At 35.5% G+C, this 27,874-nt stretch overlaps 1 long non-coding RNA gene across 1 annotated transcript; it reads left to right on the top strand.

The window, feature by feature from the left end:
• The first annotated feature begins 2,642 nt into the window (after positions 1-2,642).
• LOC122213490 lies at positions 2,643-22,199 on the top strand. The gene is made up of 3 exons (XR_006199544.1): positions 2,643-2,729; positions 20,089-20,178; positions 22,055-22,199. It is a non-coding gene; the product is annotated as an uncharacterized LOC122213490 (long non-coding RNA).
• Positions 22,200-27,874: the final 5,675 nt, after the last annotated feature.

The following is a 27,874-nucleotide window of genomic DNA, read 5'->3' as shown; positions in this document are numbered from 1 at the left end:
ACACCCAGTACTCATCCCAAAAGATGCCCTCTTCAATACCCATCACCTCTCTCCCACCCCCCATCAACCCTCAGGTTGTTCTCAGTTTTTAAGAGTCTCTTATGCTTTGGCTCTCTCTCCCACTCTAACCTCTTTTTTGGAAAAAACTGATTTTAAATGTTTCAAAAAGATTGCAGTGAAATAGAAGACTCTACCTGAGAATTCTGTTAGTATATTCAAGGAGCTAAAACACGAGTACTAATTGTGAAGGAGTCTTTCCTATATTTAAGCTATACAGCTTCCATGATACTAATTTTTAAGAATATTCATTCTTTATAAATGTTTAATGAAATGTTAAGGTGAAATTCAATGCATTCTCAAATACTCAATAGCTAAACACCCAATTTAAATAAAATAGAAAACTAACGAGGCTCTACTAGCAAAGACAGAAATAGAATAATGATTTGGAACTTCTTGCTTAGTGATATTTATTAATTTTATGGTGTTATTCCTTTATGGACTAAAATGGATAATGTAACATAGGGCCACAATTAAGTACTACCGTATGAAGTGAAGAAACCTGTCATACATGATGTAAATTCTGCTCTTGGAATTTATGTAGAATACTGTACAATTCCATTAGCCCTTACAAGTTCCTTTTTACTCTAATCAGTTATTGGTACTTTATACGCTTGCAGGATTTTTGTACCACATTGTTAATCAGTCTCTGCTGTCTCTTCTGCCAGTAACTATAGAGTTACTTCTGAAGACTAGATCTTCTTTCTTCAGTGAGTGAAAAGCAACCAGAGACAGCTTGAAGAATTCCAAATGCTGTCAGCACAAAAAGAAAACAAAAAACAAAAAACAAAAAAAGAAAACAAAACCCAGATGGAATTAACCCAGGGAGGAGAAAGGAAGTGGAAAAGAGCAGTCACATGAGTTCGTGGGCCTGGCTTTTTATCATGCCTACTCTTGGGGCCACATCAGCGGCCTTGTTTTTGTGCCAGAAGCAGTGCAAGTCATAATTAGAATATGGAATATTGCAAAGAAAGGGGAAAAGGCCCCATCTGTGCAGCCACTTTAACTACAAGCCCAGAACCTGTTTTACAGCTGAGGCACAAAGACTGTATTAATACGTGTGGTTAGTTCTTCTCCATACATACTGTAGATTCATTGTGTCTGCTTTTCCTAGGTGGAGCCAACACAGACGTAAAATATTGTGTTCTCTTTTTGCTGTTACACTTCCTTTCTCACCAGATGCAGCAAACTCCTTCCTAAGCCTTTCTGTCTGTACTGCTCAGCATGTTGACACCAATCAGCTTGCAAGTGAGTGGGCTGTCAGCGCTGGATATTTTCTCCTCCATTGTCACTGGTCTAATGACATCCTCTGGTTTATGCACTTTTCTCTCCAACACCACCATAAGCTAGAATAACTCACTCAGTCTGGGTGTTAGGCACCTCTCCTATAATTCATGCCAAGGAAAGGAAATCCCTAGACTTAAGGACAAATAGTGTAGCATATGTACAGGGTACTGTGCAGTCTCCATGTGTAAACTTTCCATTTTAATATAATGAAATAAAGCATTTCAATGTGTACGGTGATTTTTTTTTTTTTTTTTTTTTTTTTTTTTTTTTTGCAGATAAGTAATTAGAGATGAGAGATCCAAGTACAATAGGACCATTATTTCTAAAATCACCATGCGAGTGAGAGTCTTCTATATTTAGGTGGATTTTGGAGTCTAGAATGCTATGAGAGTTGAACAAATGATTGTTAATTATTAGTTAAACACAAATGTTTATTGAGTCATAAATCTAACGGATATCTGTGGGAATATTCTTAAGATAACAATAATATATTGGTACCAGATTTATGAAGATAATTGAGATCCCAGAAGTAAGTCCATGAATATACTCTAAATTATTCTTTGATAAAGGCAGCTAGAACAGATAATAAGGATAGTCTCTTCAAGAAATGGTATTTGAAAAATTCAATATCCGTATGCACAAGGAGGATATTGGACCTTTATCTTACATAATACACAAAACTATAAACTCACAATGTATTACAAAAGGTAAATGTAAGAACTGAAATTGTAGAACACCTGCAAGAAAATATAGAGGAAAAGCTCTTGACATTGGTACTGGCAATGATTTTTTTGGATATTTTACCAAAACACAGGGAACAAATGCAAAAATAAATGAGACTACATCAATAAAAAACTCTGTTCAGCATAGGAAATGATAAACAAAATGAAAAGACAACCTATGGAGTGGGAGAAAATATCTTCATTCCACATATCTAACAAGGGGTTAGTATCTAAAATATATAAGAAGCTCATAAAACTCAATAGCAAAAACACAAATAACATGATTAAAAATTGGGCGAAGGACCTGAATAGATATTTTTCCCAAAGAAGACATACTTATATATGAAAAAGTGCTCAATACCACTAGTCATTCAGGAATTGAAAACCAAAACCACAATGAGATATCACTTCACACCTGTTAGGGTGTCTTTTATCAAAAAGTGAGAAGATAATAAGTTTTGGTGAGAGTGTGGAGAAAAGAGAACTCTTTTACCTTGTTGGTGGAATGTAAATCTGCATAGCTATTATGAAGGTTCTTCAACAGTATGAAGGTTCTGAAAAAGAATCCCACTTCTGAGTATATATCTAAAAGGAATGAAATGAGTATGTTGAAAATATGTCTGCCCACTAATGTTTATTGGATCATTATTTGCAGTAGCCAAGGTATGGCATTAATCTGTGTATCCATTAAGAGACGAAAGTGTGTATATATACAGTGGAATATTATTCACCCATAAAAGAGAAACATATTCTGCCATTTGTGACAACATGGATGAAGCTGGAAAACATTATGCTAAGTGAAATAAGGCAGACACAGGAATATAAATACTACATAATCTCACTTACATGTGGAGCCTAAAAAAGTTCAACTCATAAAGCCAGAAAGTGGAAAGGTTGTTGCCAGGAGTTAAGAGTAGGGGAAATGGAGAGGGTTGGTGAAAGGGTACAAATGTTCAGTTGTAAACTGAGTAACTTTTGGGAACCTAATATTCAATGTGATGACTGGAGTTAATAACACTCTATACTTGAAATTTGTTAGAAGAGTAGATATTCACATACATGAAGGTGAGTATGTGAGGTTATAGTGTATTAATGTACTTGATAGTGGTAATCATTTCACAATGTATGTGTAATTAAATCATCACATTGTACACCTTAAGTATCCGTTTGTTCTTGGGTCAATAATCACCAATCTCAGTGGCTAGAAAGATAATAAGAGCCAACCGTCCATTGTCAGGCTCATTGCAACCAAGTTATCATAGGATTCCTCTCTGTTTATATGACACATCTTAAATATTATGACAAAATCCATGCATGTGTTTACCATGAAATTTCCTCTTCATTGGTACACAGGAATACAATATTTTCTGGCTTTCCTTGAGTTTTGTTGCAACCTGAAGTAGACACTGTTTTTGCCCTGCTCATTCCCTCGGCTCTCTTTAACTAGTCTGTGTGTGCATGCTGCAGCTTTGACATACCTTGCTCCTAACGGCTGACACTTTGAACTTCAGACTTTTGCTTTGGGCACTAGTGCTGCCTCACCTGCAAGATATAGAATGCCCATGACTTTCACATCTCTTTATGTTACGACATCCAGTGGCACAGCCCATCATAAATGACTCAAGTGCACTCATACTTGGCTTTCTTCTTCCTCTCATCCATTACTGATTTGGGGGGAGATCGAATCCTAAATAAATAACTTGGATTTAAATCGTTGGCTTAGGATCTGCTTCTCAGAGAAACCAACCTAAAAACAGTTACTGAGTTCTGATGAATGAAACTGTAAAAGGCATTACATCACTTCTAATCCGAGATACCTAAAAGTGAATGTGCCTCTTCTATTTTTCTCCTTTGACAAGTTTGGAGGCCATGTTTTGAAAGCATCCTGTATTCTTGAGTCATGGTTTGGTGGAGCTTTGTTTCTGAGAACTTCTTTCTCTCTTAGACTTTTATGACTGATAAATAAAGCTTGATCATGCAGCTACTGAACCATCAAGGTGGTTCTTTTAAGTTAATGCAACATAGCCTATCCTATCCTGACTAATAAAGCCCTTTTATTGCTTTTATATATTAATATCTTCCTCCTTCCACTAGATTTGGAGAAGAATGCATGACTTGTATATCTTTATATAGTATTTAATACCTAGGCATAATAAATATATATAGAATGTATACATTTATATATTTAGATATTATATATATATATATATATATATATATATATATATAATCTGTATATATAGAACAGTGGCTGAATGGTTGGATGGGTTAATGCTCAAATGAATTAATGAAAAGTAAGTAGCAGGAATATTCCCACAATCCAGGTAGATTGACTCCGGTGTCAGAAGTAATAGCTCATATACCTTAGCAAAGTCTGTTACCATGTAAAAATAACCTCATAAAGTCTCATAATTTTAGGATGAAATCAATACTTAGATCCTTAGAAATATACTGCCAATTCAAAATAGTTGAGTTAGAAAGTCTTATGAGAAGCTGACCAGATTTGTTTTTCAGATATTATACTATTTTCTTGGCCTCTGATCTTGGGGAAGTGTTGGCACATGGCTCCAGTTCCTGCTTCTTAGATTTGCTTCCTGAATGGAGAAACCCTGGGCACTGTTTTCCTTTGTTCGGGTGGTTAATTATGTTTCAGGGTGGTACTCACAGGGCAGAACACTTTTATAGCTACTTGCTTCAATCTGGCCTCTCTGCCAATCCTTGTTCCACTTGTGGTCAGTGAACCCAAACTCTGGAGAGGTTACTTTCCCACCCAAACTGCCCACCCAGGCTGGGAGCTTGCATTTAGCATTCACTTTCCCTGTCAATTTCATCTTTTTCCATTTGCTTTTACTCTCCTCTGGTTCTCATCGAGTTGAACCCAGCATGGTTTTCCCTTAGTTAACTGCTGTGTTGTTCTAGGCATTAATATCATTGTCAGCACAGTTGTGTGAACAAGTTTTATTGGTTATTTTGGGCTTTTTCTGCCAGTAGGAAGACTAAGTCTATAATAGCAATCAAATGCCTCAGAGAACTATTTATTCCATATTTGTCACTTGCCAATTCCATGGAAGAGGATTTCAACTTCCTATTTGGAATAGTACTATTTCTGATTTTACAAATTAGTAGAACATGAATGAAAAGTATAGAAGAGAAAATAAATTCCACCTATAATCCCATAACTCAAAAATAAACACAACTCAAATTTTGATATAATTTTCAGTCTCTTTTATTCCTTAGCATTTATGAATTATTAATATATATATAAACAGATGTACACATACCCATACTTTTTTCTTCAAAATTGAGATTGTAGCCCATAAGCAATTTTAATTTAACATCATTGCATGAATTTCCCAAGTCCTTAATTTATTGTTACATGATATGATTTCTAATGACTACAGCAATTTCTTATATGAATGATTCACATTATATGTAAACCGTTCACTTTCTCATGCACATACAGAATGTTTCTCACTTTTTGCTCTTATGGATATTATCAGATTAACTGTTTATATATATGTCAACATGTGCATGTAAAATTATTTACTTAAGATCATTTTCTAGAATTGTGTTCTCTGGGCAAACATGTACAAAAGCTTTTAGGTCTCTTTACTAAAGCAGATTTCTTTCCTACAATGTTTTGACAATATATTTCATACCTTAAATAGCAGGAATCATTATTGCTCATAACCTTCATAAAACATATTAAAATTAGATGTCTTTGTGGATGTAATTTGCATTTCTTTGAATAATATATTATTTGTATACTCAGGTCTCAGATTCAGTTTCTCCTGTAGATTACTCATATGTTCTTTTTCTTTTTCTTTTCTTCCAAATTGTTGTTGTTTTCTCTTTGTTTGATCTCTTATTTTTCATATTAGAGGCTTTCCTAAAATGCTTGAGAATTCTGGTTTCTTTACTGTTTTTAAGAGTGAAGAGCCTGCAAATCTTGTTATAAGCTCTGTGTGCATATGATGCCTATTGATCCCGAGATTCATAGAAAGATTGCTAGACCAGGCCATTTGCTGGGACTCCCTTTGTGTCAGTCTCTTTACTCTTCTCTTGGTGTGATTAGATTTCCCATGAAAGTTCTCACTGGAAAGGTTGCAGGTGTTCCTCTGGTCTCCCTGGGTTGTTGTTGCTGTTGTTGTTGTTGTTGTTGTTGTTGTTGTTGTTATAGCACACCTGCCCTAAATTTTCTTGATGTCCCTCAGTCCAGAGATCCTCTCTTTCAAGTTTCCAGAGAGTGGGCCCTTAGACATCCCATAGGGCGAGGGACAGGCAGACACAGGCAGAGTGGGAGAGGGAATCTAGACAGACATCTGTTCTCATCCAACCTTCAATTTCCCAACCACCTCCCTCTCTCCCAAAGCTACCTGTGGACATTAATTCCTGAATCTTTTGAAGATTCTATACTGAACTTTAGGACAAAGCACTCACTTATATGCTTTCCAGGCCGTAAAGTCCTGTTTCTATTATGTCTATTCCTATTTTCTCCATCCTTTGCACTTATGTCTACTAAAATCGTGTCTTTTTTTAAAATGTTTTTATTTATTTTTGAAGGAGAGAGAGAGAGAGAGCAAGCAAGCGAGTGAGGGGCAGAGAGAGAGGGAGACACAGAGTCCGAAGCAGGCCCTCGGCTCTGAGTTGTCAGCACTGAGCCCCATGCAGGGTTCGAACTCATGAACCACGGGCATGACCTGAGCTGAAATTGGATGCTCAACCAACTGAGCCACCCAGGTGCCCCTAAAATACTGTCTTTATGATGCAACAGCGGGGTTTCAGGAGACAGAAGTATTGGCTGTCCAAAGCCATCTTTGTAGTTAGGCATCTGTCTTATCTATAACACATATGATAAATTATTTTTTAAAATGCAAATGGGAAATTTCATAATTTAAGTGGTTGAACTTATTAACATTAATCATCATAAGCAATATGCCTAGACCTACTTTAGTAATTGTTTTATACATTCTCTTTATACTACCTTCCTATGTCTTTTATTTTGTCCTTTGCTTTCTTTTTCTTTCATTTAAAAAATCTATTTATGACAATCTCTAGACACTTACTTTATTCTACATATTATTATAAAATCAAACACATTAACAACTCAATTTAACCTTTTTTAGGTAAAATTTAAAAGTAGAGAATGTTTTAATCTTTATTCCCTGTCTTTGAATATGCAATTTGTAAGTACATTAAAAACTGGGATTGTGAGTAACTTGTTCTGTGAGTTTTCCGCAAGACAAGCAAATGTTTCTAATAAATTTTAATTTGGTAAATGAGTGATGTCTTGCAGTACAAGTAGTACATGATGCCGAATGTCACATGATCACAACTCAGTCAATAGTTCTTAAAATCCTCTTTGATATACAAGTGCTTTGGATTGCAAATGTGTTTCCAGAATGAATTACGCTTGCAAACCAAGGTTTTACTGTATAGACATAAATGATGAAGATTGTTTGAAGTATAAATATTACTGTAGCATAGTTGACTTACAGTGTTACATTAGTTTCAAGTGTACTATATGGTGATTGGACAACTCTCTATATTATGCTCTGCTCATCACAAATGTAGCTACTATTTGTCACCAATAACACTATTACAATACCATTGACTTCATTCTGTGTGCTGTACCTTTTATCCCCATGAATTGTTCATTCCATAATTGGGATCCCATATTTCCCAATTGTCTTCACCCATTTTTCCCATTCTCCTACCACTCCCGCCCCTCTCCTCAGCAACCATTAGTTCTCTGTATTTAAGAGTCTGTGTTTTTGTTAGTTGGTTGTTTTTTGTTTTTTTTTTTTTAAGATTACACATATAAGTAAAATCATATGGCATTTGTCTCTCCCTGTCTGATTTATTTCACTTAGCATAATACCTGCTAGGTCCATCCATATTGTCACATATAGCAAGATCTCGTTCTTTTTATGACTAATATTACTGTGTGTGTGTGTGTGTGTGTGTGTGTGTGTGTGTGTGTGACTTTTAACAATTAACTGTACTAATATTTTTACAAACATTTTTTAGATTTAATTTTAATTGTATTTTTGGGCTTACATGTGATTTCTTATTATACAGTTTTCTACTTCTTGAGTTTTCCCTTTGATTCACCTCTAGATCAACTAATAATCCTTTAAGCACCTCTTTCAAGAATGCTGTTGTGTTTTCTGAATTTTGCAAAAGTGAGACTGTTTGGTGGTTGTACCCAATGATTTAGCTCAGTGTAGGATTTGAGGCTACTAATTTTTACCTGGAAAATTCTGTTGATGTTCTTTAGTTTTATGATGGTATTCAAATATTATAGATGTCCCTTTATTTCATAAGCTTTGATGTAAAAATAAAACTTTATTTTCTATATCTCTTTTTGAATTCTGACTCTCAATTCCCATTCCGTAGAACAAGTGGAAAGTTTAGTTCTTCTTGAAATACCCATTTTATTATTGTTCCATATACTTAAACATTGTGTGTAGCAGGGAGGGAGGCTTAGGGAATTACACATGTCTTGGTTTGCCAAGAACAGAGAGTTTTCCTAGACAGAACTTTATGTGCTAAAACTGCAGAAGTCCTAGGTAACCTGGGACATGTTGGTCATTCTAGACATAGACCATGGTCTTTGATTCCTGTGGTTTACTTTTCTGATGACTATTGTAGAAAGTTGATAGTCTCTTCAAGTTCACTTGTTCTCTTTTGCTTACCATATATGCTTGGCAGACTCTTCTGCAAACCTTCCAGGTGTGTGTGCTTAAATGAATAACACAGCTCTTCATTCATTCATTCATTCATTCATCCATTCATCGATATTATTTTTTTAAGATTTGGTCAGCTCCACAGAGGAACTGCTCAAGAACAAATTGTGGTTCCCTCTATCTCTTATTCATACTCTTGGGGCATATCTTCCCAGTGTAGGGATAATCCTTTTCCCTTTGTGGTTAGAAATTTATGTCCATGAAACTCAGGAAACTTTGGTTTTATCATGAAATCCTCTAGGTTCTCCTAAGAGCTTAAAAATTGGGGGAAAATGCCCACAAAGACTTCTGGTTCCTTCCTCTTTTCCACCCTTTCTCATGTCTTTCCTGTAAGGACTCCATGTAGAGCTGTTTACCTGTTTGACAGGGAAAGAAGAAAAGAAATTAGAATCTTGAAATGGCATCCAGCCCTGTAGCTTTGAAAACACCAGTTCTCTACCAAATTTTATCCTCCACGAGAAACCTGTTCTATTTATCTTCAAAACATTGGGATTTTTTTTCTTTAGATTTTAAAAATATTTTTAATCAGAATATTAGAAGCCCTTTTGAGTTGCAATTTTAGATTTCTTGTCAACCCAGCAAAAAAATTACCAATTAATCAGCTGACCAAGCTATGATTTAGCATATGTTCCAAAGCACAAGGGGCCCATGTAAGTATCATCCCTGATCTTTACGATCCTTTGGTCATAATAGATTATTTTTTTGGAACTTATTGGAACACCATGTGATTGATTTTGGTATTTTCAAACACTGTATACAATGAATAGAGAAATAACATGGAATTTTTTTTTCTGTAATCACTAGTCAGATACCCTTCTCTGCCTTACGGTATGCCCTTACTGTACACAGAACTTCAGATTATTCTGTATCTCTAGAAAAAGTCAAGCAGCTTGACTGTTTCTCAGGAATAGTTAAACTGAAGTTAATGATAGAGACTTTTCTTTCTTTCTTTTTTTTCAAATTTTCTTTAACAATAGAAAATCAGCCCCCTCTAAGTAGTCCTAGAAAGTTTCCCTCAACAGCTCTTCCTCACAAATCTGCCTATATGCCTGTTCTAGTGCCCACCAGGGGAAACAGTCCTGTTAAGAAAGAATAACAAATGTTCCTTGGCAGAGTTGAAGATGCTGGTCACATAATGTTGCCCTTCCTCCTTTATACTTCATCTGGGAGGATTGATGGGTACTGTTTAGGTGAGGAATAAATGCTAAAAGTTTGCGTAGAAGACCTATCTATCTAAGTTGCTTCTGAGTCTAATTGAATAACCCACAGTCTTCACCATTCTCACAGAATTTATTGATCTCTACCCCAAAGCACCAGGAATATTGTGACCAATAAGAGTGTTAATGTTTTGGTGATAGATTTTGACTGCATCTGTCAGCCCATCCAGTTTCCTGAGTGACAATATCTAATATAACCATGCCAATATTGTGACTTTAGCTCTATTATTTTCAGTTTTGCAACTACATTCAATGTACATTTGTATCTAAGTTTATATTCACCAATTCCTGCTAAGTGGGTTTTTTTTGTTGTTGTTTCTCATCATCCCTGTGGTTTCATGTTGAGTATTAAAGTATTTTGCTAATCACAATGTGAGATATGTATCTAGGAATTAATTTGTATGCCTTTTGCAAATGATGTGTTATTTGCCTTTCATTCACTTTTTTTTTTTTTTTTTGGCTTTGACTGGTTCCATTAGATTTTATTTACATTTATCTTAACAGACTTCTGCAGTTAATCAAATAAATTCACCAATAAACCCTGGATGACTGTTAAAACGATTAAATAAGCTTTTTCAGCCACGTTGCAGCTCTCCAGTCATTATACTCTTTGCCTGAATGTATTTATAAATAAATGCCTGCATCACAGCTAGCCAATTGTCAGTGGGTATTCAGGGAGAAAATGATTAAAGGAGAACTGTTTCATGTCATGTGTTTTTACTGGAAATTGTTTAGCATGGCTTCTGTTTGGTAGCTCCTTTTTGAATCCAGAACTATAGTGTTAAGACTAAAGGAATCATTAAAAATTCACATAGATACAACTCATATCACCAACCTTCTACAGTATATAATTCTTCATTTTTCTCTTTGTTTATAACGGATTGATAATAGGGACATTATCACCCTTTTTACTTTTGGGAAAATAGATCCAATGGGGCTACTTAAATTGTCTAAAGTACTTTAAGAGTAAATTATTCTGACTCAAGTTTCAGTGTTCTTTCACTTTACTATAAGCTCCCAAACTATTTTGATGATAATACATTTAGGTGTTCAAAGTCCTCTTAAGCCTCCCATTTACACTTTCCATATTGGTGGGGGAAAGAGGAACATTTGTGATAAAAACAAAATTTCAGTGTCTAAACAAAATTTTTTCAGGGTAGTTTAAAAACAGAATTTATTAAAAAGCAAGAAAAGCAACTGTAAAATATATCCAACCCGACTAACACAGATAAGGTGCTCTGCTTTCTTAGAAACTGCAAAATTTCCAATGATGTATGTGAGTACTGCTCAATAGCAGCTCAGTGATACTGCTAAATATTGTCTGGGATCCAGACTTCAGAGCAGGAAAAAAAAAAAAACAAACAACACTGTAAGTACCCGGGATGCATCGATTTTTGTTTATAAATATTACATTTAGTTAAGCACAATAACTTACTTAAAAAGTGATCCTCAGTTATACATAGATATATACTTGTTTGGAATTGACTACCACTGAGTCATAATAACAGAAGAAGAAACTTGCATTTTGGACCATTTCCATCCATCGAGGTTAGTTCTTTCTTCCCAACAGGAAGTCACAGCTGATACCATGAAAGATCACTACAAGATGGTTTTCACACAATTTTAAAACTATGAATTTCCTTTGAAGGAAGGTATCTAACCAAACTTATGCCACTTGGCCTAATGCCAATTTATATATTGGGATTTAATGAAGGATTTAAAAAAAATAAAATGATTTAAAAAGAGCATTGAATCTAGTACCTCTAATATATTTTAACATCATGAGACATGTAGAAAATCATTATCTTTAATCAGCATACATTATCTGGAAGTGATGTTGGGGTCTTCGTGAAGCTTGATGACAAACACTATGATATTTTCTGTATTTTATTGAATAGTAATAAAAACATGGAGGCGCAATGTCTAAATTAATGTTTTCAAAAGTTGCAATGAGTAACTGAAACTTAACAAGTGAATTTAACTTTTTTGTATCAGTTTTAATGCTTGAAATGGCCACATGCAATAATTTCAACTGATCGGCTTTTTGTGTCTGTGAAACTGACTTAAACTGACAAATATAATCATAGCCCATGAATACGCCATGGCACGTTGGTTGTACCATGGTACACTACTTCATGTTTCCTGGCTTCTGATTGGTATACTTTTAGAGCATTGTCTACCCTGTAATACTTTGCCCTTGAATAAAGATAATAGGGAGAGTAGACCATAGAGAGTCTTAAAGGGAACTTGCAGGTGTGTTACAACCCTCAGTGCAGTTTTTCGGTCCTGTGTATGTTTGGGGTTTTGTTTTGTTTTGTTTTGTTTTTTTCCCTATTTGCACCATATTTTTTCTCGGTTCTGGCGTTTCAAAAGTATTTACAAACATTTGTTGAACACTTAGTTTGTGCTACAAATTCGTCTCAGTGTTTCGTGTATAAAGTAATTATCATAAACCTATGTAAGGTACATAGTATTATTATTCCATTGACACTGAAAGGAAACTAAATAGTGGGTCCAAGATTGCAAACTCAGGCAGAGTGGCTCAGCATGTACTCTCAACCACAGTCTCTCAGACTGCTGCTCTCCTGCTTGAAGCTTTCCAAGGGACGAGAAACTAGTTCACTTGGAGTGCTACCCCTTCTTTTTTTTTTTTTACCCACTTCTTATGTTTAAACCTACTTTTCCTCATGTTGAGCTGCTACCTGGTTCCTAATAATCACCAAAATGTGGTTCTCCCTATTACACAATGCAAAATGATGCCTCACTAAGATTGCTGAATTTAGTGCTGCCCTTGGGATATTTGGAGATAACTCTTCAAATGCCAGTTTTCTCTTATCCAGCGTTAGTATGCCCCCTTGTTATTTCTCTTGGAATGTCATTGAGGCCCTTCACCTCTCCAGCAGTTCTCCAGGCAGAAATAGTCCTCTTAAGGTATGATACCAAGACTTTAGGCTAGAGTTTCTGGGATGCTTTTACTATTGTAGAACAAAGACATACATGAGTTCTACCATTCATAAACCTAAACTTCCACTGGTGAAAAATCAGATTAGTGTTTTGGCAGCCTTGTTACAGGGTGACACAAATTTTATATGGATAGGAAGGAAGGACCACAATACTTACTTAGGGTCTTGTGATGTGCAGGGGTTTTATGTTATCACTCCACATTAAGGGAGTCAGTAATGGAATGTCAGGATTGCGGAGTTACTCCTTGTGAATTCTGTCCTTTAGCCCTGCTCCCTTACAAATGAACCTACCCTTTCAAGTATTCCCTTGCAAACAGCAGTGACATATGGCATCAACTGTTCAAGTGAGAGAAATAGTGTGGTCACAGTGGGAGGCGATCAGCCAAAACAAATTGGAGGAGAGATGAGAGATTGTGAGACTGAAGGCTCTTGTTTGAACTTGGAGTTGAATGAGACCTGCCTGGGACAAAACTAGCACATGAGACAAATTAAGGAAATAAAATATTTGGAAATGTACTCTTGGAATAATAGGAGACTTCGAGGTCTGGATTTTACCCAGGGCCTGGAATTGGTGGTTCTTTGGTCTAAATGAAACATTCAGTCATTAAAAACTGAACAAATATAGTTAAGTCATGTTTAGAAGGAGAGTTTGACTCACTCTTCAACTCCTAATTCTCTGAAAACAGTATACAATTTTCTAACAATGTGATTTTAATGGTATTGAAGTAAGATTTTATTTTCCAAGTTTTAAGCCATTCTTGACAATTAAACTGAGGGTAGCCATAAACAATCTATGAAGAAAATGCCCATGTTGGGTCAGAAAATCTTAAATTGTGCCCTTGCACTGACATTAGATATTTTATCTCTCTGTTTTAATTTCTTACTGTGTAAATTGGAATTAATCTACTTATTTCACAGAATTAAATGTGATGTTCAATGGGAAAATCTTTTGTGAAGCACAACCTACTATTTAAATGTCATTTATTATCATCAATATTTATAACACTATCCATATTTCTTAAATATTCTTTCTGATGTATGAAGTTCTTCAATTTTGTAAAGCAGCCGTTAAATTGGGAATCTCTTAAAAACACTCATTATTCTTATGCTAAAGATTGGTGGCCAACCACCAAGTCCTTGCTTCTCTTCTTCCACAGCAATAGAATCCGTAGTTGGTAAAGCTCCCAGACTTCCTCAGGGTTAGATGTGGCCAGATGTCTTAGTTTATGTGAGTGAAAGTGACATGTGCCACCTCAGGACAATTTCTTAATACTAGGCAGTGCTTCCTGAGTTTTTCTTTTTTACTGCCAGCAAGTCCTAACCTGAACATACTGACATATCACACATGAAATAGATACCTTAGAGGATGGTGGGAAAAGTATACACATGAAACCTGGCTTTCTGGGTCACCCTTTGGACCATACCTGCCTGATACCCTGGAAGTCCCACCTTTAACTATTTTGGTTAGAGAAATAAACTATAGTTTTTAAGCTACTGAATTTTTGATGTCTGTTTGATACAAGAGTTTACTGCCAGTGAAAGAACTATTAAAAATTATACCCATGGTGTTTTGAGATATTTTCATGTTTTCTCTATGATCCCAAGGCTGCCAAATGCTAGGGGGGAAATGAGGAAATGTTCTAAATAATAAAGACTCTCAAATGGGCAGCATGGAATGAATAGCATTGATAACCTACCACTGAATAAATGATAAGAAGTTTGATTTTTTTAATATTGGGATACTTTTATACTTGTAAAATAATTGCAGACGCAGTGCATAGGGTTCCATTTACTTTCACCCAGCTTCCTCTTATATTAACATTTTATGTAACTACAAAACATCAAAAACTAAGACATGAACATCGGTACAATATTATCAACCAAAGTGCAAGTCTGATTCACATTTTACCAGTTCTTTCATCACTGTTCTTTCTCTGTTCCACATCTAATCCAGGATTCCATGTTGCACTGACATGCCAATGTAGTCTCCTCTCATCTGTGAGTCCTCTGTCTTTTCCTGTCTTTTATGACCTTGACACATTTGAGGTGTGCTGTTCAACTATTTTGTACAAGGTCCTTCAACTTGGGTTTGTCCACTGTTTTCTCATGATTAGATTGAAGTCATAAATTAATGAAAAGAATATCACAGAAGTGATGTGTCCTTCCCAGTACATAGTATCAGGGGGTCCATGGAGTCAATATATATGACTGGTAATGTTAACCATAATTCCTTGACTGTGGTAGTGTCTGCTAAAGTTTTTCATTCTAAATTTACTTTTTTTTCCCTATTGTAATTACTAAATTCTGTGGAGGCATAATATCCAAATATCCTCTTTCAGCTAAAACTTTCACCCACCCATTTTAGTATCCATCTGTGGATTTTGTCTGTGGCAAGTTTTACATTTAGTTTTACATTTAGCATTCTAATGGTAGTTTTCTATTTTCTCTTAGTACTTTCAAATTGGTTCATTAACATTCTCTATTTATTTTAGGCAGATATCTAGGAGTGGGATTGCTTGGCCGTAGAGGTATATGCTGAATTTCAAAGAAACTGTCAAACTCTTTTCCTGTTTGGAAATGGCTGAGGCATTTTGTGATCTTGACAGCAGTGTCTGAGAGTTTAGCAGCATGCTGACCAATTTTTGGTATTGCTAATTGTTTGAATGTTAGACATTCTCATAGATGTGTAATGGTGTCTTTCTGTGGCTTTAATTTGTGTGTCCCTGATGACTAATGATCTTGAACATTTTTTTTCCTTTTATTAGAGAGAGAGGTGGGGGTGCTGGGGTGCGGCAGAGAGAGGGAGAGCGCTCTGTAAGGGGCTGGAACTTGTGAATCCTGGGATCATGACCTGAGCTGAAATTAAGAGTCTGAGGCCTAACTGACTGAGCCATCCAGGTGCTCTGAACATCTTTTCATATGCTTATTCCTATTCTAGCTTCAAAATCTGTTCCTTAAAAATAAGTTAGTAAAGGGGCGCCTGGGTGGCTCAGTCAGCTAAGCAACTGACTCTTGATTTTAGCTCAGGTTCGTGAGTTTGAGCCCTGCTTTGGGCTCTGAGCTGATATTGTGGAGCCTGCTTGGAATTCTCTCACTCCTCTTTTTCTGTCTCTCCCCCCACTCACACACTTTATCTCTCTCTTAAAATAAATAAATAAATTTTTAAAAATTAAACTTAAAAAAATGAGTTAGAGACTTAAAAAAAATTCATACCCTGCAGAAACTGAACTAATGGAGAATTCACAAAGACATTGTTAAACTAAACTTGAAATAAGTGTTACTTATTTCAAGAGAAAGAAATGTCAAAATCAGAACTAAGGAAGATGGTAGGACCCTTCAGTTTTTACATTCCTCAGTGACCTGAGAGAGTTCCTAACAAATCCCATCTAGGCTTGCTTACTATTAGTACAAGAACAGTGTATGAATATAAGTATATAAGTAAACTTATTGTGTGTTGTGGACACAATGGTCATATAATGATAGAATATGGAATCTGAAAGAGATCTAGATACTTGGGCCATCTTTTTCTATTTAACCAGATGCTAGTGATAATCTGGACCATAATAAAACGTCTCTTGCCTAGTTCTTAGTGTTGTGTGTTTTTGTTTCCCTCCTAATTTTTACATAGCTTTTATATCCATATTTGGTGTTTCCCTCATACCTATCTAGGCAATTCTTTTTTTTTTTTTTTAAATGTTTATTTAGTTTTGAGAGACAGAGACAGAGAGCGAGGGGCAGAAAGAATGGGAGACAGAGAATCCCAAGCAGGTTCCACACCGCCAGCTCTGAGCTGGATGTGAGGTTCAAACTAAAGAACTGTGAGATCATGACCTGAGCCAAAACCAAGAGTCAAGATGCTAAGCCAACTGGCTGTCCCTTTCTAGGCAATTCTTAAGCCTTATCACCTGGAAGAGTAACTGATCCTGAAATGTCCTTGGGGCCTTTATTAACTAGGGGAGGATACAATAATCCAGGAGAGAGCACAGGGTCCTTTGACTTACTCAGAGAGTGCCAGTCAGCATCTGAGACCATAAACAGCTTTCATTCATTCATCTAGTAAATATCTACCAAGCATCTGTGTCAGGCCCTAAACTAGGCACTCATATGACCATAGTAAATAAAATAAAGGTATTTTCCTGCTCCTAGTGACCTTTACGTTTAATTTATTAATGTGTGTGTGTGTGTATGGAGATATATATATATATATATATATATATATATATATATATATATATATATAGAGAGAGAGAGAGAGAGAGAGAGAGAGAGAGGGAGAGAGAAGGAGAGAGAGAGAGAGAGAGAGAGAGAGAGAGAGAGAGAGAGAGAAAGATATTTCTTTTTAAGAATGTGTTAGTGTTTCTCAGCCCAGGTACATACCCGTGGCAAAGGTGCATGTTGGATGACACAACTATGACAGGTTTCTTTAAGGAAAAAGAGGTAATAATCATTTTAGATGCTTACTTCCTGAGTGAACAGATGTGCATATTTTCAGCAAATTGTTGAGATACTTCCTGTTGTAAAGCAGTTCTTAAAGACTTGGAAGAGTTATTTGCTTACATCAGATTTTAGGAAGTAATTCATAGAAGAACAATTCAAATACAAGGCTTAATATTGTTCCTCAAGCTACACCCTTTCTCCCTTCTTGCAGAAAAACACTGCCCAGACTTCCTATTAAATACAATCTTTTCCTAAAAGAAGGTGAGTGGTATCAATTTTGAAACAATGGAATGCCATCTGGGATGGTCGTTTATAGAAGAGAAGCTAAAAATGAAAATTATCATTAGGGAAACTGAACATACAGAAAATGAAGAGTATTTCATTAAATTCTAACAAACTACTTATAATCTTATTCAAAACATAAAATCTTATTCAAAACTTTTGAAATGAAAATCCAAGCAAAACAGAGTAATACACAGATAAATATTCTCTAAAGTATATATGCATATATACCTATACGTGTATATATGTATATTATACATATTTATCACACATATCATTATATAACATATAAATGAAGTATATGTATTTTTATATACACATACCATATATATATTTATATCATATATATAAACAGGATATATTTATGGAATGTTTCTGAATCTTCAAACATGATTTTGTATAAGGGACATAGAAATTTACAAATAAAGAAGAAAATAATTTTAAACACTTTAAAATAATTCAACATTAATTTTGAAAAGGTTATTCAACTGCTATCTTTTTGTGAACTTTTAATAAAATATAGTTTTCAACTTGCTGAAATTTCTGGTCACTCTTGTGAATGCTTATGACTTACATTTTTTATATTTCCTTCAAAGTTCTATGCTTAAATCATAAAAATATTTTTAAATTACTCATGGAAAATAATTTACTGGAAATATGTTAGCTGAAAGACATGGAAGTCTGGATGAATCTCACATACACTACAAACAACTGTGTGGCCATGTGTATTCAAACTCTGGCAGTCATCTTTGTATGCACTGAAATATGAATATTCATCCTTTGTGTTTCACTGTGATGTGTGTGACAGTATTATATGCCACCTTGACCTCTGACCATCACCAGAGATTAGAAGGATGTTATGTTGAGTGGCAATAGATTGAATTTCATAGCACACCTTCTTGTGACAAGAAACCATGACCCCCCTGAGATGTAATGAATGAGAGAGTTTTGTGTTTGGAAGTGTCAGGAAATAGGGAGAACTACCTCAGGACCTGCAAGTCAAAGTTTGAGGGAAAATATGTCTAAAAAATAAGAAGAGTAGAAGTATGGGCAAAATAAATATGGAAACAGAAATCATGTGAATAACACCCATTTTAGAAGTTGCTTCCCACATACACTCTGATGTAGCCACTTTTTAATCTCTATGGAAACTTCAAATAAAATGATTCAGTGAAAAGTTGGAGATTTTAGGCAAAGTTAAAAGTATAGGTACAACTGAGATTCCATGAAAACATGTTGCTAAGAAATTTACTGCTATTAACCACTTTCTGCTGTATTCTGGGGGAATGCTTTCCATTCTATATTCGTTATTTACATACCTTTTCTAAAATATTCTTTTTTTCTAGTTTTATAATCACTCTAATTACTGGCTTGTACTTTTAATATTCTTACAAAAATCCAATAAATAATCATTGAGTTCCAAGAATATTTCTTTAAGAAAAGTAAATATAATGCTGAGCTCTCTAAGGTATAAGAATTTTTTTTACATCATCATAAAAATTATCACTTAGAAATGATTTTATGGGTCTTCTATGTATTAATTTATCAGATTTTGGTATATCCCCCAAATATTCATGTTGCATCTGTTACAGGATCATTATATTTGGTTGCTGGAAGGACATATTTTCCATTATCAAAGTTGACTAAATGCAGTCTCTAAAAAAGTACAGAAAGCTTTCTCTTGCCTAATTATTTTCTTCTGTATTACATAAGTGACTTGTTCTTGTGGATAATTCACATTTTTTGTTCAAATTTTACTTGTTTAGCAAGATAGAGATTAACCTTTATATTTGGTTAATATTCATTCCATATTTTGTTTCATAATGTTTATTAATAATGCTTAATTTTTGCTTAGACACTTGCTACAGAGAAGAGTGGATGTGCCACATTTGTCAATTTTTGTAAGTTTATAAATGTTTAAATTTTACTTTAAGCAGAAATTACAGAAAGATCAAGGTAATCTGAATTATGTTGTCCTCACTTCTCTGCTTCCTTGACTATGGGGGAGAAAAATTCTCCATTTGATGGACATGGGTATGACCAGGCAACATCAGCCATGGAAACATCAACTGCCATGGGAACAGATGTGGAGAAAATCTGTAATTTAAGATATTAAGTAAACTTGAAGAAGATAAGTCAAGTCATACATGTTTTCCCTAAAATATCAGTTTTTTAAACTATTCTTTGTCAGCTGTGATTCTTTGAGCTATCACTAAGTCACCTTGATTTATTTTATGTACATAATACCTTTGGAGGTAGTAAGAGTCATGCCTTGTTTCTTCTCCCTTTCCGTCAATTTCCTTATTAATTGTTTTCTCTTTTCTGGCACCAATTTTTGCAACTGCTAATCTCATTTAAACTTTTCTTTTTTAAGTGCTTTTAAGGCTCTAAAAAGAAGCTTGCAGATGCTAGAACGAAGTTCAGGAAAGGACTAGAATGCAGCAACTAGATTTGCCTGTTCAAGGTAGGCCAAAGGCATCTAGGCCAAGTCCCAGTTTGATTGCAGGGGATACAAAATGAAAAGGGCTCTCTGGCTTTGAGAATTTTACACACACTCAGAAAAAAATAATAAATTATATTTCCATATTACCTTAATAATTCCAAAAATTAGTAATTTTCAACTTTTTTGGAAGTGGGACGTAGAATAGATGATGTTAAAATGCATCACACTGCTATGGGAATATACAGAGTCACAAGTATTTCTATTCCACTAGTTGCTAGTTGTAATTCCAAGGCGTTGGTTGTTACCAGAGAGGCTCTAACAGATTGGTGACTAGATACTGTGGAGGTCAACAATTCTTGCTGATACATTTCAAGTATTAGGACTAGACTCTGGTCTGTGAAGAAACACGGTTAATGTAAATAGGACCAAACATTTTGGTGGAACTGAAGTATCAGGCCAGTATTGAGAAAGGAGGAGGACTGAAACACAGCCAAATAAACCATGCACCCACCTACCAAAAAGTGCTATAGAGGTCAAGGACTTGGTCTTAAACCTAAGACAGGAATTTTGAATTTAGAACTATAATTTATGGTCAGAAAGGATCTAGTAAACTCCAGTGATGTGAAGACAAGTCATGGTTTAGATTTCCTCTTAACTAAAGGCTGGACTTGCTGAGGACTTCAGGGACAATCAACACTGTGTATGTATGTGTGTGTGTGTGTGTGTGTGTGTGTGTGTGTATATACATATATATATATATGTACATATATATATATGTATATATATATATGTACATATATATATATATATACATATATCAGTATATATACTGTATTCTTAAATGCCATCCAGGAAATGCTCAGATCATCCAAAAAAAATTCCAGGATAGCCCTGTAAAGGAGTGATTAATATTATTCTCTCCTAAATCATGGGTAATTTAACGTAGAGAAGAAAAAAATGCATTATTTGTCATGCTTTATCCTGTGTTTGAGCAACACTGAGCAACTACATCAACCCCCTCTCAAATTAATTGATTTCTTGTTTACTGATATATTGATGGAGAAATTAAAAGAAGTATTATTTACATGTTATTAAGCTAACAAATATGGCCAAATTAATTAATTGTGGGTAACACTTGAGAAATTCTCTCCATCCCATTCCTGCTATAGAACTATAAGCTATGGGGCACCTGGTGGTTTAGTGAGTTAAACATCCTACTGTTGATTTCAGCTCAAGTTATGATGTTACAGTTCATGAGTTCAAGCCCCACATTGGACTCCAAGCTGGGAGTGGGGAGCCTGCTTGGAATTCTCTCTCTCTCTCTCTCTCTCTCTCTCTCTCTCCCTCCCCCTCTACCCCTCCCCTACCCCTCTCTCTCTCAAATAAATAAACTTCACAAAAAGAACTATAAGCTATGAGCAATAAGGAAAGGAAGGATATTTTCAACTTGACACCTACAGGGAAGCCAGCATATCATGAAACTGAATCATGGCGCAAGGAGACAATCTGCACATCGCTTTTCTCTACTTAACTTCAAATGTTTGTCACAAAACAACGCCCAACCAGCACCATATAACTCCCTGTTAACTGTCAGTAAGATAAGGCTAAAAGGTTTCTACCTCTGATTTCTCCCCCAGAAAGAGTACCATTCTAATGTCATGACTCCTGGTTTACAATTCAGTATATAAGCATTTGAATATCGTTCTTGTTTTATGTGTATATTTGAATAACTCTTTATATTGACATACTTTCAAGAAAAATCTTCTTTAGAAATCTGAACAAGATGTTCAAAAATGCAAAACTGGTTTTTAGTAAACCAAGTTAAACTTAAAAGTGATGCTGTGTGGAAAAGAGCAACAAAATGTTTCCTAGCGGTTATGTACGATTGTTTTATTAGGTTTGATAAGACTAAACAGTCCAAAGATTTGACAGTCCTGACACCTGGCATATGAAAGATGGAATTCCTGAATGGAAATTATTCTTATTGAACTTCTCTGAAGAGTTTGGCTGGAAAGAAGTATCTTTTCCAACGCCAGTACATTCTCGGCGCTCCTTCAACTGGCTGAAAAATGAGGTACTGAATTCTTTGCTTAATAGGAAATCTACTGTTGTTTTAATACATTTTTTTGGAAGCCTTTTTTTTTAAATTTCTGTCATCACATTTCCTTTGTGGAAATAAATATGACACCATATGGGAAAAAATGTTATAGCTCCATATGTATAGAATAATATTCTGAATTTAAAGATGAACTAGCTCTAACCTCCATTTAATGATCAGAAAAATGTTGAAAATAAATACCCATACAGTTTATATGCTTCATGATTGCTATGCAAAACACCAAGGTAATATGGCTACTCTGTACTTGGCTGTGTTTAGGTAAAATCAGAAGTGTTTATAACATGAATAATAAGGTATTTTTATGCGGCTACATTATTTATCTTACTGGTTCTACTGTGTGATGCACAACAGACTCGTACAGACTTGTACTGTAGTTCAGATAGTCATATACAATATAGCTCAAAGAAGTGATTCCTATTCTTTCACCTATGACTTAAAAAAATGTAAGACAGAAAACCAAATAAAAAGAGGTTCATAAATCACAACAGTATAGATGTTGAAAAGGAAAAGTGGGTGTTTTTTGTTTTTGGCCTGTCAGTTTATCACATGAATTTTTAAGTTATGAAACATATAAAGAATAGCTTCATAATTGAAAACAAAAAAGGAGAATATGGATTAATTGAACAAAAAAAAAAAAATAAAGGATTCTGCAGAATTTAGAGCTCATTAGAGGAAGGTATCCATTTTGGAAAGTGTAAGACACAAAAGTATTTTGTGATTCTGGAATACTTTCTCTTTTCGGCCCAAGGCTCAATCATAGGAGGCACTATAGAACCAATACTTGGGGTAGAGAGCTAACAGGTATATTGGAACATTTGCCTCTTTAACCCATGAAGTATGTTCCATGAATCCAATATGGTAGTAGGTGATGGACCAGAATTCATGAGTCCCCAAAACAATGAGCTGAGGGAAATTCTAACCTAGAGGTGACTAACATGTCATATTAAAACAACTTTACTGGCAGAGAATGCTCTTCCTCCTGAGATACCCATTTTATCTTTGATCCAAACATGATCTTCCTTTATGTTTTGCTCATTTTTCTCTGATCATAGAGAAGCATTTACCTCCTATTTGTCTCATGTCTCCTGTTTCATATGGTAGTTTCAAATAGGTGAAGATAGTCAAGTTCCTCAGCCTATGTGTCCAATGGAACCCTGTATTCTCCAGAGAAAACATTGTCAGCTCTTGACGTCATTTTTTAAATGTGAATTCTTGTCATATTTGTTCCCCATCTTATTCCACATCTTTAAATGAGTTCATAAGTTGTTCACACCAATACATTTTAAAATGTGTCAATCAAGATACTCCAAATGCACTCCAATTTTTATAGAGGATCAGAACACTATCACTATCTCACTTATATTAGCTGTTATTGGAAACTAACATTTGTCCTCCAAATTTACAGTGAAACACTTTCCTCCCATATTGCCAGTCTCATCAACAGAATTACCTTCTTGCCATGAATGAACTCTCTCTGTATATATATATAGGGGCAAATTCTATGACAACCTAAACCAATAAAACACGAGAAAAATAATTTTGAATTGGACTAGATGAATGTTCCTCATGTTTGAGGGAGGTTAGTGCCATGATTAGTTATCCATTTGGCAGTTGAAATATTTCTTTCCTTTTCCTTGCCATGATTTATGTATAAGACAGCAAAAATAATACTCTCATCTATGATAGAGTTCTTTCTCCACATGAGCTTTTCTGCTTGCCAGCTTTCAACTTTACATTTTATCTGAAGTCTCAAGTAACTGACAGCATAGTCGTTTTTTATATGCTTTCCCATTCCAATACTTGTTTCAATTCCACACTTCTGTTAAGAGGCAGGTATCACGCTTCAGTTCTGAGCCCCCAGGCAAGTGTTTCAGAATTGTCCTTACCTTCCTCTTTTGTGAATTGAAAGATAAATGGCTCACCAGTGGTAAAGAGGTTCTTCTTTTGTGATTCTTCATTGCATTATTTATACTTTGGCACATAAATAAGGCTCAGATATAATCACTTGATATCAGATATTAGAGAAAGAAGAGGAAAAGAAAGGGGAAAAACCCCCAAAACTTAAGGATGATGATGTCAGAGTATCTCTGGGAATAGCCACAGATTGGTAATTGTGATTATTGGTTTTGTTATATTCATCCTCAATAAGTTTTTAAATTTCCTTTTGAATGAACACAGTATGTCCAAGGAATGTCACTGTAGTGCCAAAGATTTACCATTCTTTGAAGATGCTGTCAGAGCTTTCAGATACGTTGAATATTAGGATAAGGATGTTTTTAAACTCTCAGTCTCCTGGCTCCTTTTGTAGGCTCCAGACTACAGCTGATCTAGGCTAGAGATTTATGTTTAAGCAAGTGAAGAGTTCTAATTAAAATCTTGTTCTGGACATGTTAATAACTGAAATAAGACAGTGTTTGTGATAAAATGATCAATTACATACAGATGAGCAGAAAATCAAGGGGCCTGTTGAAGTTTTGTCCAAAAATGGGGAAGAGGTGTTCTATTGAATAACATTTGAAGGGGCTGTAGGAAACAAAAGTAAAGTTGCATTTTGCTGAGTTACTAATTCATGATTCTTGCTACTTTGGAGGGTTGGCAAGACCTCAAAAGGTAATAGTTTTAAGACACTCCGAAGAAGACCAGATTGTGGGCAAATTTGGGCAAAATGCCCTCTAGCAAGTCTGGTGAGGTCTTACCCTCAGGAGACCGTTCCCACATGATCAATGTGTATTGACCAATGGAAAACAAAATCCAAAAACTCAGGAGGCCCTCTTCAAATGTTCTTGATTATAAACAGTCCTTGGGACTTGGGAAGCTATAATATGAGATATCAAATTACTCACCGTAGGCTCCAAGTCAGATGTATTTTGATTTAGAAATATGTTTTGATACCTAAAGTTTATGATTTTATTAAAAAGAAATTATACTTGCTTCATTCTAAAAGGTTTGTGGAGGGATTCCGGGGTGTCTCAGTCTGTTAAGTCTCCAACTCTTGATTTCAGCCCAGGTCATGATTTCACAGTTCGTGAGTTCGAGCCCTGCATCAGGTTCTGTGCTGACCGTGTAGAGCCGTGCAGAGCCTGCTCTGTACCTCTGGCTCTGTTCCTCCCCCACTTATGTGCGTGTCCTCTCTCTCTCTCTCTCTCTCTCTCTCTCCAAATAAATAAACTCTAAAAAAAAACTTGTGGAATAGAAGGAAATGCATGGCAGTAGTTGAGTCAGGACACACTGGGTCAAAAGGTCTTTGGATGGGCATGTGTCAGCTGTGGGGAAGTTCTGTCGGTGATGTCTAAAGACAAGTCATAAACAGCCTGGGCTTTCTGTGCATTGCTCTATCTCCATGGCTGCTAGGATGCATGGCCCTGTCTGCTGTGTAGTTATACACGGCACAAATGCTGCACGGGCATTTTAGATTTCTGATCTTGATTCACTTTCCTCTCTGGCCAATTCTCTGTGAGTGGTTATTTTTTTATCCTTAATAGTCAGAGTTTTGTGCCTCTAGAAATATACTACAATTTTATGGCTCTTTCCGATGAGTGAATTTTTCAGCAACCATATGGTGTGGCTGGCTCTGACTCTGTCCAACTCTAATGACCTTCAGAATCTGTGCAGCAGCTTGTTCATTCCGATCTTTCTTAAGCCTTGCTGTATGGATTGCAGTCTTTGATAAGTCAAGTTGTTGAGTTATCATTCTCTTCCAGAAGGTTTAAATAAGAGAGTTTGAAAGTCATCCTTGGGTTGAGCTTTATTTTTGCACAGTTTGCTCTCTCCTTTGCCATAGGCATAATAAATCTAAGGCATGCCTTGTCATTTTCTTTTTGAATATTTTAGAAAATACTTATTTCTCAAGCCCTTTCATGAGAAGTGCCTAAGATAGTATTACTGTCCCTTCTCACTTGTATGTATTAGAATATTTTCTACCATCATCTCGGTTTATACTTATTGAACCTCATTGAAATGCACTTTTTTCCTTTTTTTCTTTATTTTTAACATAATTTATTGTCAAATTGGCTTACCTACAACACCCAGTGTTCATCCCAGCATGTGCCCTCCTCAATGTCCATCACCCACTTTCCTCTCTCCCTCATGCCCCCATCACTACTTGCTTACTCTTGCAATTATTTCAGAGTTTAAAACAGTAAAATATTAGGTAGTGTCATCAGTTTCTTTTCTAAAGTAAAACTCTTATTTTTATCCACATAATAATCACTTTAATTAATATTTACTGTATGATTAGCATAGCATATATTACGAAGAAATTTAATGTGTAGAATGAAACACTACTGTTAGTAATAATAATATTAAATATATTTTAAAAAGGTAAAATTTGTTGAGTGGGTCCTACTTGCAAGGCACCATGGAAGAATTTTACATGTCAGATATCAATTAATTCTCATGCATGTATGAACGGATTATAGAAAAATGACATGTGGGAAAATTTGTTCTCTTCACACGGGGCAATAATAAATGTCATGTGGACAATACACAACAAATTCAAAGTTAGGCAGCTTGATTTCTTGAAATTATCCTGACTTTCTGGACAAGATAGAGAAAGATGATTAAAATAAAATATTTCTGGGATACTTGGCTGGCTCAGTTGGTACAGCATGTGACTCTTGATCTTGGGGTTGTAAGTTCAAGCCTCATGTTGGGTTTAGAGATTACTTAAAAACAAAATCTTTAAAAAAAAGAATAAAATAAATATTTTTGGTGAGAATAGAGTTTAGCTCATGAAAGGCCTAGTGAGTCTGTCAAATATAACGGGACTTTATCTTAGGGTAATGTAGATCAGAAAAGGCAGTTAAGTAAGGGGTGACATAATTGGCTGCAGTTTGAGAAAGCTCTATCTGGTAATTGGTGAACTGGAGGCAGGAAAGGTGAGAAATAGTTAAACCTCATTCCCAAGTTTCTGACTTGTGTTGCTTGAGTGAATTGGATATTTATATGACAGTGCAGGAGGAGTGAGGAAGATAATGTACTCAGGTTTGAAAAAGTGGAGTGGCACTGAGGGGAATAGAGGATAGAGTGGAGTTTGACCCTCAGATAGAGATTTGTGCTAGTTCTGGATGGAGTAGAACTGAATGGGGTTCTCCTTTGAGCATTATAAAGCACTGAGATGAGACAGGCAGGGACTCAGGAGAATTCCAACACAGGCATCCCAGAAGACAGGGAGTTGATAGAGTTGCCTGACAACCATTTTGAACAGTGATGGGAGGAATACCAAAACAAGCAGGTGTTGTGAAAGCCAAGAAAGGCATTTCAGGAGACAGGACGACTGTCGTACATTTTTGAAAAATGCTTTGTAATCTGATGATTGAAAAGATTCTGTTGGTTTTATTACCAATGAGATTGTTGGCAGTGTTGGCATGAGTAACTTCAGTAGAATGATGGATTCCACAAAGCAAGCTGAGTTTGACTGGGGAAACAACTGGGAGGTGAAGAAGCAGAAATAGTAATGTAACAAGTCTTTAAGAAGGTTGTCTGTGAAGCGCAGGAGCAAGGATACGTGCTGGCCTAAAGAGACATGTAAAAACAGTCCCAATGAACTTAGACAAAACGTACTCATAGTTGATTTGGCACCAAGAGAGAAGGCATAGA

The sequence above is a fragment of the Panthera leo genome, chromosome A2, assembly GCF_018350215.1.
Source record: "Panthera leo isolate Ple1 chromosome A2, P.leo_Ple1_pat1.1, whole genome shotgun sequence".
NCBI classification, from domain to species: Eukaryota; Metazoa; Chordata; class Mammalia; order Carnivora; family Felidae; genus Panthera; species Panthera leo.
The sequence above is the reverse complement of the archived record's forward strand: the minus strand, read 5'-3'. Positions and strand labels throughout refer to the sequence as shown.